A 15,038-nucleotide genomic window follows, 5' to 3' on the forward strand; every position below is an offset into this window, starting at 1 on the left:
ACTTTCTAGTGTGTGTCTGTTGACTAGTGCCTTCATCATTTTCTTCAGTATTACCATGACTGTCATTTCCATTCTCTCCTTCTCCTCCTGAGTTTGTGCCATCAAATTCAGGTGTCTGAAGAGAGCTTTCATTTCCATGATTTTGTTCAGAGGTCTCTTCATTTGTCATTTGTTGTGCCACAACTTCATCTTCCTCATCAGAATCACTATCAATGGTTAGATTCTGAAATACAAGGGCTTCAGCATCATTTACATCAAGGCATTCCAAGCCTGGACACTTGTCATCATCAAAAGTCACATCTGTGCTTTCCATAATTTTCTTTTGATCAATCACATAAACTTTGTAGGCTGTTCTTTCCAATGAATATCCCAGAAAAATTGCTTCAAAAGCTTTAGAGTCAAATTTTTCCACATATTCAGAGTTGTCTTTTAGAATATAACACTTGCTTCCAAACACATGTAGATGCTTCACTGTAGGCTTCCTGTTAGACATGATTGAGTAAGGTGATTTGCCATGAGCTTTGTTGATGAGATATCTGTTTTTAGTGTAGCATGCAGTATTAACAGCCTCTTCCCAAAAACTAGTTGGCAACTGAGCATCTTGTAGCAAGGTTCTAGCAGCTTCAACCAATGTTTTATTTTTCCTCTCAACTACTCCATTCTGTTGAGGTGTTCTAGCTGCTGAAAATTCTTGAACAATGCCTTTGCTTTTGCAGAATTCACTTAATGTTGAGTTTCTGAATTCTGTTCCATTATCACTCCTCAATCTTTTCACACTAACTTTTCCTTCAGCTTGCTTCTCAATTTTCTTGATGTGCTCAATTATAATGTTTGGAGTTTCATCTTTAGATTACATGAATTCAACCCAAGTGTATCTTGAAAAATCATCAACCATGACAATGGCATATATTTTCCTTGAAATGGACAAGACATTTACTGGCCCAAACAAGTCCATGTGAATAGGTTGCAGAGGTGTACTTATAGAATTCACAGATTTTGACTTGTGACTTGATCTTTTCATTTTTCCTTTCTGATAAGCTTCACAAACTTCTAGTTGAGCAAATTCCAGACTGGGCATGTCTCTCACAAGCTCCTTCTTGACTAAGGTGTTGATTGCTTTGAAGTTCAAGTGAGATAGCTTCTTATGCCATAATTTGCTTTGCTCTTCTGATACCTTGGTGTAGGAACAACACACTCCATCCTTATTTGTTGAGTCTAAGTCTGCAATAAAAAAACTTCCCTTTCTTACTCCTTTAAGAGCAATTTCACCAGTCTTTTTGCTAATAAAAGCACAATCTTCTTTGTTGAAAACAACTTGAAAACCTCTGTCTACAAATTGACTAACACTTAGAAGATTTACTTTTAATCCAGCAACTAGTGCTACATCTTTAATGATAACATTTCCAGAAACAATCTTGCCATATCCCATTGTGAATCCTTTGTTGTTGTCTCCAAAGATCACCAAAGGGCCAGCCATCTCCTCAAATTGTGATAGCGGGGCCTTATCACCTATCATATGCCTGGAACATCCACTATCAATGATCCATATAACCTTTTTTCCTTTACCCTGCACACAATGAGGATTAAGTGTGTTTAGCTACCCAAGCTGTGTTGGGCACTTTTTTCTTGTTAACTAATTTTAGAGATTAGAATGAGAAATTTTAGATAAAATGGAATTCATAGATTGTTGAGTATTTTCCCTTTCAGATATAGAACCAACTTTTGATTCTATGAGATCAATTCTCAATTTCTGGCAACTCTTCATCACTTCCATGTTGCAGGGAATGCAGTCAAACTTGTCACAGGATGAATAGGGATCATTAGCCTTAGCTTCATTGTACTTGCAGACTCCTTCAGGTGGATTGCTAGCAATCTTTTTACAAAGGTGAGTTAGGTGATTCATTGATCCACAATTCTCACACCTCTTTCTAGGAGCATCTGCAACACATGCAAAATTATTGCTTTTATTTATCCCAATCTTTCCATTTCTATTTGTTATTTCTAGAGAACTAACAATGAGATTTACAGAAGGGGGGTTGAATGTAAATCTCAAAACTTTTTCAAGTTTTGAGCAGTTTATAAAGACTGTGTGTTCAAGATGAACAAGTGTGTGAATTGCTTTAAGCTGATACAGACAGATATATATTCAAACACAAATGTAAAGAACACAATAAACCTTTAAAAACTTTTCTGGTGGATTTGTTGTTCCACCAGAGATGGTATTTCAGAAATTCTGTGATCTGAGAATTTGATCACAGCTGCATCCTAGTACAAACTAGATAATTTTTCTCTCAAGATTTTTCTAAACAGCTCTGGAAAAATTCTTTTCTAATTACTAGCTTCTACTTGGTTTATATATTACCAAGTTTACAAGTGAAGATAAGGATATATAAAATAATAAAGTAAGATCTCCACTTGTTTCTTCTCCAGTTCACTCCAGTACTTTGTTGACTTAATGTCTCTTTATACTAGAGTAGAACGGCTGCTTTTTCTGATGTTCCTGAAATTAGGCTGCCACATTTCAGTTATCTCTGTTCACCCACGTGCCTCTGTTTGTAGGTACAACTACCACTTATCAACGGTTAATCAACAGAACATCCGTTGAAGCTTTCATCCGTTGATGCACTCATCCGTTGAAGGATGTTATCCGTTGAAGCTTTAGAGACATCCGTTGAAGCTTAGCTTCTCATCCGTTGAAGGTCTTTAAGTCATCCGTTGATACCACTTCATTTATACAAAATTACAAGGCATGAAATATTTACAATTGGCCTTCCTATCTGCATATCTTCTAGTAGTCAACATGACTCATAGTTTCTCTCAACTTCTAAGAATTACATCTTAAATACAGAGACTAAAATATGCTACAACACTAGACTTATTTCTAAGTAAAGCTACACCATCAACGGATAGCCAAAGTGGTCTTATCCGTTGAGGCTATAGACACTAAATTTCTACTTAAGTGTTTTGTTAATCATATCATCAAACTAATGCACATATATTCCTAACAATCTCCCCCTATTTATGTCTATAAGAATTGTAGGCATAAATTCAGGGTTAACTTGATGATAACAAAACACTTAACAGATATATGAATTGAAACTAAGTAGAAATTTGAAAATGCTGCAAAAATGTATGTACTAGGAGGAAATTGAAGATTTACAGTATTTCCAAGGATACTCCTTTAGCCTGAGCAAATCATCTTTTTCTTCTTTGTTCCCTGGTTTTCTTTCCTAGCCCTTTGTCATTTTCCTCAATTTGGAGTTGGAGTTGTCTGAAGAATTCAGCTTCATCTTCAACACTGATATCCAACTTAGATTGCATTTCCTTGAGAGTTTCATTGCTGGCAATCTTGAGTTGGTCTTCAAGTCTGAAAAATCTTCTGACTCCTTTATCATCTCTAAATTCCATCAACCAATGAGGTGATTTGTGAATTGTAATTCCCCTTTCTTGAATGAGTAAAGTCCTGGGTAAAGCATTGGGCTCCCTCCAAGTTTTCCTTATTTTGGCAATCTTGTTGAGAATTTCAGTCTTGGCAGTTCTGGTAAAGCCAGAATCCTTTTGTATAGCTGAAAAGACTCTAATCAAGGTAGAGTAGCCTTCATTCAGAATCCTGTGGAGAGGCCATGTTCTTTCCCCAGCTCCTTTGTTTCTTTTATGTCACAGATGTGAACATAATCATCTTTAGAAATGGATGGCTTAGGCTTAGGCTTTTGTTTTTTGAGTGAATTTCTTAGAGGTTATGGGAGGTGTAGATTTGGGTTTTCTTTTCTGTTTCTTTGGTAGTGGAAGAGTGGTTAGAAAGGTAGGCAATTTGATGGTGTCCCAATCAATAGGTTCCTCTTTTGGAATGATTGGTTCACCATGGATGTTTATTGTGGGATTAGCAACAAGAGGTTCAGGTATGGAAGGTAGTGGTTTAGATATAGATTTGGTTACTTCAGTATTATCTTCACTCCTTCTATGTGCCTTGGCCTTTCTTCTGTTTCCCTTCTGCCATTCCTCTCTTTCTTCCATACTCTCACCAAATATACTCCCAAAAACCTCATCTAGGTTTGCAATCTTGTCTTCACCCCTGACTTCAATTCCTTTCTCTTCTTCAACTTGACTTGACTTTAGCTGTTGTTCAAGCTTTGCTTGTGCTCTTTTGTCAGCCTTTAGTTGCTTGACTTCTTCCTTCTTGGCTATTGAGAATTTGGGATGTCCTTGCATCACACATATGCTCTTTCCCTCTCTAGAGATAATAGCCCTATTTCTCCTTACAGCCTCATCCATGGTCTCTTTGAGATAAGCAATACTCCTACCTAAAAGCTTGTTCTCATCAGCTTTTGGAGGAGGAAAGTCCACTTCTTTTAAAGGATTCTTTGTAGAGTCCTTATTGGATCTTTTATTGGGCTTGAGAATTATAGCTTGTAGTTCTTTGGAAGAAGCTTCTCCATCCTTATGTCTCCCTACTGGCTTGAGCTCCATGTTGATTGGTTCAATCTTTGTGCTATATTTCACAGATGTTGATTTATCTTGTGTAGAGCCAAACAACAGTTGCAACCTTTCATCAATTCTCCTCCTTTGCTCTTTTACTTGAATTTCAGCTGCTGCTAGCTGAATCAAATCAATTCCATCAGGCTTTCCTTTGATTTGAATGATTGGAGAAGTAGTGATGGCAGGAACTAGCACTTTAGATATTTTGATTTTTGTAGATGGCTCTCCTTCCCCTTCCCTTTTACTCTCCCCCTTTTTGTTATCATCAAGGAGAGGGGTCAAGCCTTGTGCTTTTGCCAGCTGCATTAGGAGACTGGTTTGAGATTGTTGGTTGTGAAGAATGGTGGCCACAGAATCTTCAATAACTTGAACTCTGTCTTCCAACTTGGCCAGCCTTTTCTCAGTAACTGATTCCTTTTCAATCTCAAAACCAAGTCCTGCAATGTACCATAGGGCATGACTGAATCCAATTTTTCAGAACTGTAGGATTTCAAGTCAGCAATATCCTTCCTGAGATCATCCATACTCAGATTCTGCTTTACTTGCTGCAACTTCATGAGATGCAGTGAGTCCAGGTGAGCTTGAAGGATAGCCTTGATACTTGCATGTGAAGTGTTCTGAATGGCCTGTTGAATAGTGTTGATTTGTTTGACTAAGGAGACATTGAATTCCCCTGATCTATACTCCTTTGTCAAAGCCCATTCAGGTAGATTTGGAATTGAACTAGGGCCTTCATCTCCTCCTAAGTTCATGCTTCCATCAAAAGAAACAGAGTCATCATCATCAGAATTTACTCCAAATTCCTCAGATGGCTCACCAGCTGTAGAAGGCATCTTGTTAATAGCAGCTTTATCCCTTTGAAGAGATTCTGTTGTGTGTACTAGATGTAGTGTCTTTTCTGCCTCCTCATTACCCTGAGCAGCCAACATTTGATAGGCTGACACAGGATGAGTAAAAGTGTCAGCATCCAAGGAAATGTTATCAATTACAGCTTTGTAATGTTGCTGAAATTGTCTTTCCTTTTCAGCATCATCCACAATCATTGACTCACTAGCAATGGCTGGTTCCACCCTTATATCTACTGTACCTGCCTTTCTCTCTTTTTCTCTATTTTCTTGCATCAGGGGCTCCCCCTGGCTCACACAACTCACTCCCTCACCTTCACCTACTAAGGTGGTACTCCTCTCACTTACTTTTGCCATGCTGGAAGAAATAGCATGCATTTTTGAGCTCTCAATCTCTCCTTTTGCCTGGGAGCAACCCAGCCTCTCACTCAAATTGTCACTCCCTTCCCTCAATCCTAAGAGTGATTGCACAGTATTCATGTCTTCTACACTTGGAATTGATTCAGTTATGTGTGGAGAGACTATCAACGGATGTGGAATATCCGTTGAAGGTGAAACTGATGTTATCAACGGATAACTGCTGTTAAGCTTATCCGTTGAAGAGCAACCACTTGTCAACGGATGAGTGATATCCGTTGAAGAAGGAAAAGAAGTTGAAATTGAAAGTGATATAACTGTTGAATCTGTGTAGATTGATTTGAGATGTGGTGACACAGATCCTTCAATTATATCTGAAAGAATTTGCGGGTGATCCAACAAATCATCTAAGAGATGATGATCACCTGTATTTGAGTGGGGCTCCTCCCTGAGTTGTAAAGAGGGAGAATCAGGAATTGATGGGAATAACATATCCACATCCAGAGATGGTGATGAAGTGTTTGGTGATTGATGTGTGATTATTGTGAGAGAATGGGGTTGTGACTCCACATTTATTGGAGCCACATCAAACTGAGTTTGAGAAGGCATAGATACAGATGGATGTATCTGTGCAGTGTGTGCACCCTGTGTAGAAGATTGGGTTCTAGCCTTCTTTCTTCTAGTAAAAGCTTTTGTTGGTGAGTGTTTGGCTTCAGTGTCCCTCCCTCGTTTGTTCTGTGTTCCTGGTTGGGAACTATTTTCAATAGTAACATCCTTTTGGGAGGATGCAACTAGGGATGTGCTAGATACCTTTTCAACCACCACAGCTTTTTGAGAAACTGTGGCTTGGCTAGCTTGGGAAGCACTTAACTCTCCTTCCTTATCCTGGGGGTTTCTTTGATGTTCACCCCTCCCCTCACCACTCACACCCTGTTCACTCCCCTCAGGGTTAATGGTTGGTGTTACAACTGTTGTCTTTTGAGAAACAACAGAGGTGGTTTTCTTTGTCTTTGATTTTGAAAGTTTAGTTTTGGTGACCTTGGTAGAAATCTGTTGGGGCATTGTCACAGATTTCATGGCCACACTAGAAGATAAAGAAATAGAGGGGTTGGAAGAAGTAGGAGTTGTAGAAGCAATTACCTCACCTACCTGAGGTGCATTCATGATTGGTAAATATACCAATGGCACACTGCTGTTGAGATCCATTCTCAATAAATCTGCAAGAACTCTTTTCTCTTGTGCCCAGCACTTGAGTTTATTATTCTCATTGATTATGACCAAACCTTCAGCAACATGGTTAGCCAATAACATAAAGAATCTAGCATAATAGATGTTATTAGGTCTATTAGCTTTGTTACCTAATCTAGTACCCAATTCTAGCATCACATAGTTGCTAAAGTTAAAACAAGAGATGAAGTTATGGCATCAAAATTACTAATTTTCCCAGAGAAAACCTTTATAAAGGCATCCCCAAGAAAACTCCATTCTTTCCTAAGGCCTTTTCTTCTAATACTCCCTAAACTAGCAGAGTTAAGAGAATAACCTATGGAATCTAACATGCTGGATACATCATTATCAGTGTGTGGTGTCATGGCATTGTTCTCAGGTAATTTAAAACATGCTTGTAAATCATCACAGTTAATACAGTGATTTTTACCTTTGAGAGTGAAGGAGATAGTCATATCTATGGAGTTGAACTCAGCAGTTGTCCAAATCTCCTCAACTACTTCACAGTAAATCGTTGGGGCTTCCAGCATTGCATAGCTAAGTTTACAGTTTTTGATGAAGTCCATCATTTTGTGATAGTCTGAATGGGCTTCATTCTTTTCTACCAAAGCTATGAAATTGTTCTTCTCATAGATGAACCCAGATTGAGACATAATTTTCACGACTGGTGCCATTGTTGTGAGTAGAAATTGCAGAGAATAACTTGAAGGTTTTGCAGAGAGAAAATGGTAAATGCTTGAAATTTTAAGAAAGCGTAAAGTAAAAATGAAAAATCAGAAGGACTTATATGCTTTCAAAAAAAAAAAATAGTAAAAGATTAATCAATAAGTATATGTTAGTGAATTTCAGCCGTTTAAGAATAAACTGTAAGTATTCTAATAACTACCTTTAAAACCAATACATACAGATGTATGTATGAGTATCAACGGTTAAGAAAATAGAATCAACGGCTGTGAAACACCTGAATCGACTGATGTGACATTTCAACGGATAAGGCAAATTGTCATCCGTTGACGGATAAAAATTCCAGAAATGTATTTGTCTTTCAACGGATAACGAATATCCGTTGATAGAGCAATTTTGACTTTTAACGGATAGGAAACATCCGTTGATGGTATAAACTTTGTTAAAAGTCAAATTTGTTCTAGCAACTAATATATTTCAGGCTTCAATTCAAATTGCAATAAGGACATGAATTTTAAGAGTAATTAAGCATACCTAGCTCACTTACTAATCTTGTGAATGTTGATTCATCAAGTGGATTGGTAAATATGTCTGCAATTTGTTGTTCACTTGGAACAAAATGTAGTTCCACTGTACCATTCATGACATGCTCCCTAATGAAGTGGTACTTGATATCAATGTGCTTGGTTCTTGAGTGCTGTACAGGATTCTCTGTTATGGCTATGGCACTTGTGTTGTCACAAAAGATAGGAATTCTATCAACATGAAGTCCATAGTCAAGGAGTTGATTTCTCATCCATAACACTTGAGAGCAGCAACTTCCAGCAGCAATGTATTCAGCCTCAGCTGTAGAAGTAGAGACTGAATTTTGCTTTTTGCTAAACCATGATACAAGCTTGTTTCCCAGGAATTGGCAGGAGCCTGTTGTACTTTTCCTGTCTATTTTGCAACCTGCATAGTCTGCATCTGAATAACCAATTAGATCAAAGCCAGATTCTCTAGGATACCAAATACCTAAATTTGGTGTACCCTTGAGATATCTGAAAATCCTTTTGATATCTATTAAGTGAGACTCCCTAGGATCAGCTTGAAATCTAGCACACAGACATGTAGCAAACATTATATCTGGTCTGCTAGCAGTTAAATATAAAAGTGAACCAACCATGCCTCTATAACTTGTAATGTCCACAGACCTTTCAGTCTTATTTAATTCAAGTTTGGTGGCAGTGGCCATGGGAGTTTTTGCAGATGAACATTCCATTAAGTCAAACTTCTTTAAAAGATCATGAATATATTTAGTTTGACTAATGAAAATTCCATTACTAACTTGTTTAATTTGTAAACCAAGAAAATAGGTTAGTTCTCCCATAAGGCTCATTTCATAATTACTTTGCATTAGCTTAGCAAACTTTTTACAAAGTTTATCATCTTTAGAACCAAATATTATGTCGTCTACATAAATTTGAACAAGTATACTAGAGCCATTAACATTCCTAAAGAAGAGAGTTTTATCAACAGTACCTCTAGTGAAGTCATTCTCCAAAAGAAATTTTGATAAGGTTTCATACCAGGCTCTAGGTGCTTGCTTCAGTCCATAGAGTGCTTTCAACAGTAATATACATAGTCTGGAAAATTTGGATCTTTAAATCCTGGAGGTTGACTTATATAGACTTCTTCCTCTAATTTCCCATTTAGAAATGCACTCTTGACATCCATTTGATAGACTTTGAAATTGGCATGAGCTGCATAGGCTAGAAAAATTCTGATGGCTTCAAGTCTTGCAACAGGAGCATATGTCTCATCAAAATCTATTCCCTCTTGCTGAGAATAGCCTTTAGCAACCAATCTGGCTTTATTCCTTATGATTATGCCATTTTCATCCATCTTGTTTCTGAATACCCATTTTGTGTCAATAGGACTCTTGTTCTTTGGTTTGGGTACCAGCTTCCAAACTTGGTTTCTCTCAAATTGGTTTAGCTCTTCCTGCATAGCTAATATCCAATCTGGATCCAATAAGGCTTCTTCCACTTTCTTAGGTTCCTCCTGAGATAGAAAACTACTATACAGACATTCATCTTGAGTAGCTCTTCTTGTTTGCACTTTAGATGATGCATCACCAATGATCAGTTCAAAGGGATGATTCTTGGTCCATTTCCTTTGAAGTGGAAGATGTGCTCTAGATGAGGTGGCCTCAGTATTGTCATGATGTGAGCAGAGTGTTGACTAGTTGAAACTCCCCCTGAGTTGTTGGTCCTTTGCAGGGAACTTGGAGTTCTATCAACTGATGATGTAAATCGATTATCCGTTGATAAACTATGATCAACGGATGCTTCATTTAGTACTTCAACGGATGATACACCATGTCTTTCAACGGATACTGCATTGCCTCTATCAACGGATGCAGGATTCTGACTTTCAACGGATGCAGTATTTTGTGCATTATCCAAGGGCATGTTTTGAATCCCTTTTGAAGTGTCATCTCCATCAGTCTCCTCTTCACTATCATCACAATATATCTCAATGTTGTCAAATTTGAGTCTCTCATATTGTCCCTCATCTGTTAGTCCATCAATCTTTTTATCATCAAACACAACATGCACAGATTCCATAACAATGTTGGTTCTTAGATTGTAGACCCTATAAGATTTTCCAGCTGAATAACCAACAAATATCCCTTCATCAGCCTTTGCATCAAACTTCCCTTTATGGTCAGATTGATTCCTTAGTATAAAGCATTTACATCCAAAGACATGAAGAAAGTTTAGAGTTGGTTTTCTTCTCTTGAACAACTGATAAGGAGTCATGCCTTTAGCTTGATTGATCAAAGAGATATTTTGAGTGAAACAAGCACAATTAACAGCTTCAGCCCAGAAATATGTTGGTAACTTTGATTCTTCAAGCATTGTTCTGGCAGCCTCAATTAAAGATCTGTTCTTTCTTTCAACTACCCCATTTTGCTGAGGTGTTCTTGGAGCTGAGAACTCATGCATGATTCCATTTTCTTCACAGAACAGCCTCATTGATAAATTCTTGAACTCAGTTCCATTGTCACTCCTGATATTCCTAACCTTCAGGTCAGGATGATTATTGACTTGCCTGATGTGATTGATAATGATTTCACTTGCTTCATTCTTTGATCCAAGAAAATAGACCCATGAAAACTTTGAGAAATCATCTACAATCACTAAGCAATATCTTTTTCTTGCAATTGACAATACATTGACTGGTCCAAACAAATCCATATGTAGCAGCTGTAATGGTTCATCAATTGTTGTTTCAAGCTTCTTTTTGAATGATGCTTTCCTTTGTTTGCCTTTCTGACAAGCATCACACAAACCATCCCTTGAGAATTCAACAAGAGGAATTCCTCTTACTAGGTCCTTTTTGACTAGATCATTCATTGTCTTGAAATTCAAATGGGATAGCTTCTTGTGCCATAGCCAACTCTCAACTGAACTTGCTTTGCTGAAGAGACAAGTAATAGATTCTGCATTTGCAGAGTTGAAGTCAGCTAAGTACACATTTCCTTTTCTAACTCCAGTTAGAACCACTTTGTTGTCTTTCTTACTAGTGACAACACAGGCTTCAGAATTGAAGGAAACTATATTCCCTTTATCACATAGTTGACTGATGCTCAGTAAGTTATGTTTGAGACCATCAACTAATGCAACTTCATCAATGATGACATTCCTTGTTGAAATCAAGCCATATCCCATAGTAAACCCTTTGCTGTCATCTCCAAAGGTTATGCTAGGGCCAGCTCTTTCCTTAAACTCTGTGAGCAGGGAGAAATCTCCTGTCATGTGTCTTGAACAGCCACTGTCCAAGTACCATAGATTTCTTCTATTTCCCTGCACACCATAAAATCAATTAATTTGATTTTGGTACCCAAGTTTCCTTGGGTCCATTCTTGTTAGCCTTTCTCCTAGACTTCATTCCTCCTGCATCTCTAGACTTAGGTAACTTTGAGTCAACCTTGGTCTTGGATGTAGTTGGTTGAGGTGTAGGGTTAGTCACAGAATCATTTAGCACATTTGGAATATGATAAGGCATGGATTGTGCATACATGTTATTCCACATAGGCATATTGTATGGCATTTGAGGCATACTAAATGCAGCAAGATAAGGATTGTTAAAATATGGCATGTTTGCAAAATGTGCATAAGGATTCTGTTGAGACATAGTAGGCATAGCATGTAGAGATGATGCAGACATGTTAGGCATGGAAGAGGGTACAGTTATGGGGGTTTTCTTAATAGATTTGCAATTAGCAGATAGATGATTAACACTACTACAATGCACACAGCTTTTTCTAGGAGCATACCTATCAGGTGTGTAATTGTTATGTTTGTTAACACCTACCTTCCCATTTCTGTTAGATTTTCTTTTAGTTTCCTTTTTATCCTCAACCATCTTGAGCCTATTATTTAACTGTTCTAAGGTCATGTGCCCTATATTCACCTTACTGACATCTTTGGATGTGCTTGCTTCTTCTTTAACAAAGTTCTTGGAAGTTGAACCAAACTTTTTGTTGAGTTTCTTTAGATTTTCACTATTAGAAACATCTGCCTGTTTTAATTGAGGAACCTTCAACGGATGCTCATTTTCTTCCTTCAACGGATAACCTTCATCATCCGTTGATTCCACATCCGTTGACAGCCCATCAATTAATTCCAGTTTCTTTTTGTTTTTATCCCAGGCAGTTTCACAGAATGATTCAATTCCTTGGACCTTGGCAATTTGAGCACTAACATCCCTAGATGTTTTCCAGGCTTTAATCACCTCTTGCTCTCTCTTTAATTGATTAGAAAGTATTTCTACTTTCTTAATAGATTCAGCTAGTTCATTCTCAACAGATATACAATGCAGCTTGGTTTTCTCTAGGTCAATCAACTTATCTTCTAACATAGCATTTCTATTACTTAAAAACAGATTGTTCTCTTTAATCCTACTATTTTCTTTAGCAAGAGATTTAAGAGAAACACGCAAATGATACAATTCAGTAGACATGTCATTAAAAGCATCATTGCACTCTTCTTTAGTAAGTTGTGTTACATCAGTAGTGATTACCTGAGTTGTTACCTGATTGCTTGATGAACTAACTTCATTTTCCTCAGAATCATCCATGAGAGCTAAGTTGACATACTCCACATCTTCATTCTCTTCCTCTCCATCAGCTGCCCAATCTTTTTCTTGAGTAATGAAAGCCCTTTCCTTTTGCTTGAGCAGATCAAAATATTTCTTCTTGTAATCTACTTGGTCAAATTTCTTCTTTTCAGAGGTTGGCTTTCTGCACTCACTTGCAAAGTGTCCACTTATACCATAATTAAAACACTTGAACTTTGATTTGTCCACCATGTTCTTATGAGGTTTAGTGGCTCTAGTGTTTTTCTTAAACTTCATCTTTGCAAATCTCCTGGACAGAAATGTAAGATGCTCATCAACACTATCAGAGTCATCTTGACTGGAGTTGTCTTCATTCTCAGCAACTTGCTCTTTTCCTTTGCTTGATTCTTGATATCTTGTACCATCTTTGGAGTTTGATGTAGATCTCACAGTTTCTTGTCTGCATTCCCTCTCATTTTCAGCTACCAATGCAACTGAACTTCCTTTCTTTCTCCCCTTCTCCAATACCTCATCCTGTTCCAACTCTAGTTCATAAGTCTTCAAGATTCCATATAATCTTTCAAGAGTGAAGTCCTTATAATCCTGAGAGTTTCTTAAGGAGACAGTCATGGGTTTCCATTCCTTTGGCAAGGATCTTAAGAATTTAAGATTTGAATCCTTCACCTGGTACACTCTACCATACAGCTTCAATCCATTCAACAGCTTTTGGAATCTATTAAATGTGTCATTTAAAGATTCATTTTCTTCAAAATGAAAATACTCATACTGTTGAATGAGAAGCTGCATCTTGTTCTCTTTTACTTGTTCTGTACCTTCACACAGCAGCTGAACTGTGTCCCAAACCTCTTTGGCAGTTGAGCAATTTATCACATTATCAAACATATCCTTGTCAAGACCATTAAACAAAATATTCATAGCCTTCTTATCCTTGTGGACTTCTTCTGTGTCTTCCATTGTCCATTCTGCTCTAGGTTTTGGAATGGATTGACAAACAGCAATTGTGGCCGTAGCAACTGTGGCTACTTTGTGGGGAATGTGAGGACCATTCTCAATACAGTTTACATAACCTTCATCTTGGGAGAGTAGATGAAGGTGCATTTTCACCTTCCAGTGGTGATAACTGTCTCTGTCAAGAACTGGGATTTTTACTCCAATATCCTTCTTACTCATCTTTGTTAGATTCCAAGATCTTTAAACTCTTTGTTTGTCAAGAGCCTGCTCTGATACCAATTGTTATTTCTAGAGAACTAACAATGAGATTTACAGAAGGGGGGTTGAATGTAAATCTCAAAACTTTTTCAAGTTTTGAGCAGTTTATAAAGACTGTGTGTTCAAGATGAACAAGTGTGTGAATTGCTTTAAGCTGATACAGACAGATATATATTCAAACACAAATGTAAAGAACACAATAAACCTTTAAAAACTTTTCTGGTGGATTTGTTGTTCCACCAGAGATGGTATTTCAGAAATTCTGTGATCTGAGAATTTGATCACAGCTGCATCCTAGTACAAACTAGATAATTTTTCTCTCAAGATTTTTCTAAACAGCTCTGGAAAAATTCTTTTCTAATTACTAGCTTCTACTTGGTTTATATATTACCAAGTTTACAAGTGAAGATAAGGATATATAAAATAATAAAGTAAGATCTCCACTTGTTTCTTCTCCAGTTCACTCCAGTACTTTGTTGACTTAATGTCTCTTTATACTAGAGTAGAACGGCTGCTTTTTCTGATGTTCCTGAAATTAGGCTTCCACATTTCAGTTATCTCTGTTCACCCACGTGCCTCTGTTTGTAGGTACAACTACCACTTATCAACGGTTAATCAACAGAACATCCGTTGAAGCTTTCATCCGTTGATGCACTCATCCGTTGAAGGATGTTATCCGTTGAAGCTTTAGAGACATCCGTTGAAGCTTAGCTTCTCATCCGTTGAAGGTCTTTAAGTCATCCGTTGATACCACTTCATTTATACAAAATTACAAGGCATGAAATATTTACAATTGGCCTTCCTATCTGCATATCTTCTAGTAGTCAACATGACTCATAGTTTCTCTCAACTTCTAAGAATTACATCTTAAATACAGAGACTGAAATATGCTACAACACTAGACTTATTTCTAAGTAAAGCTACACCATCAACGGATAGCCAAAGTGGTCTTATCCGTTGAGGCTACAGACACTAAATTTCTACTTAAGTGTTTTGTTAATCATATCATCAAACTAATGCACATATATTCCTAACACTATTCTTCTTTTTCTTTTTGACCTCTTCAGCTTTAATCTCCTTCACAGGCTCCTTAGTTTCTTGATTGGCTTTTAG

The sequence above is a fragment of the Apium graveolens genome, chromosome 4, assembly GCF_009905375.1.
Source record: "Apium graveolens cultivar Ventura chromosome 4, ASM990537v1, whole genome shotgun sequence".
Classification (NCBI taxonomy): Eukaryota; Viridiplantae; Streptophyta; class Magnoliopsida; order Apiales; family Apiaceae; genus Apium; species Apium graveolens.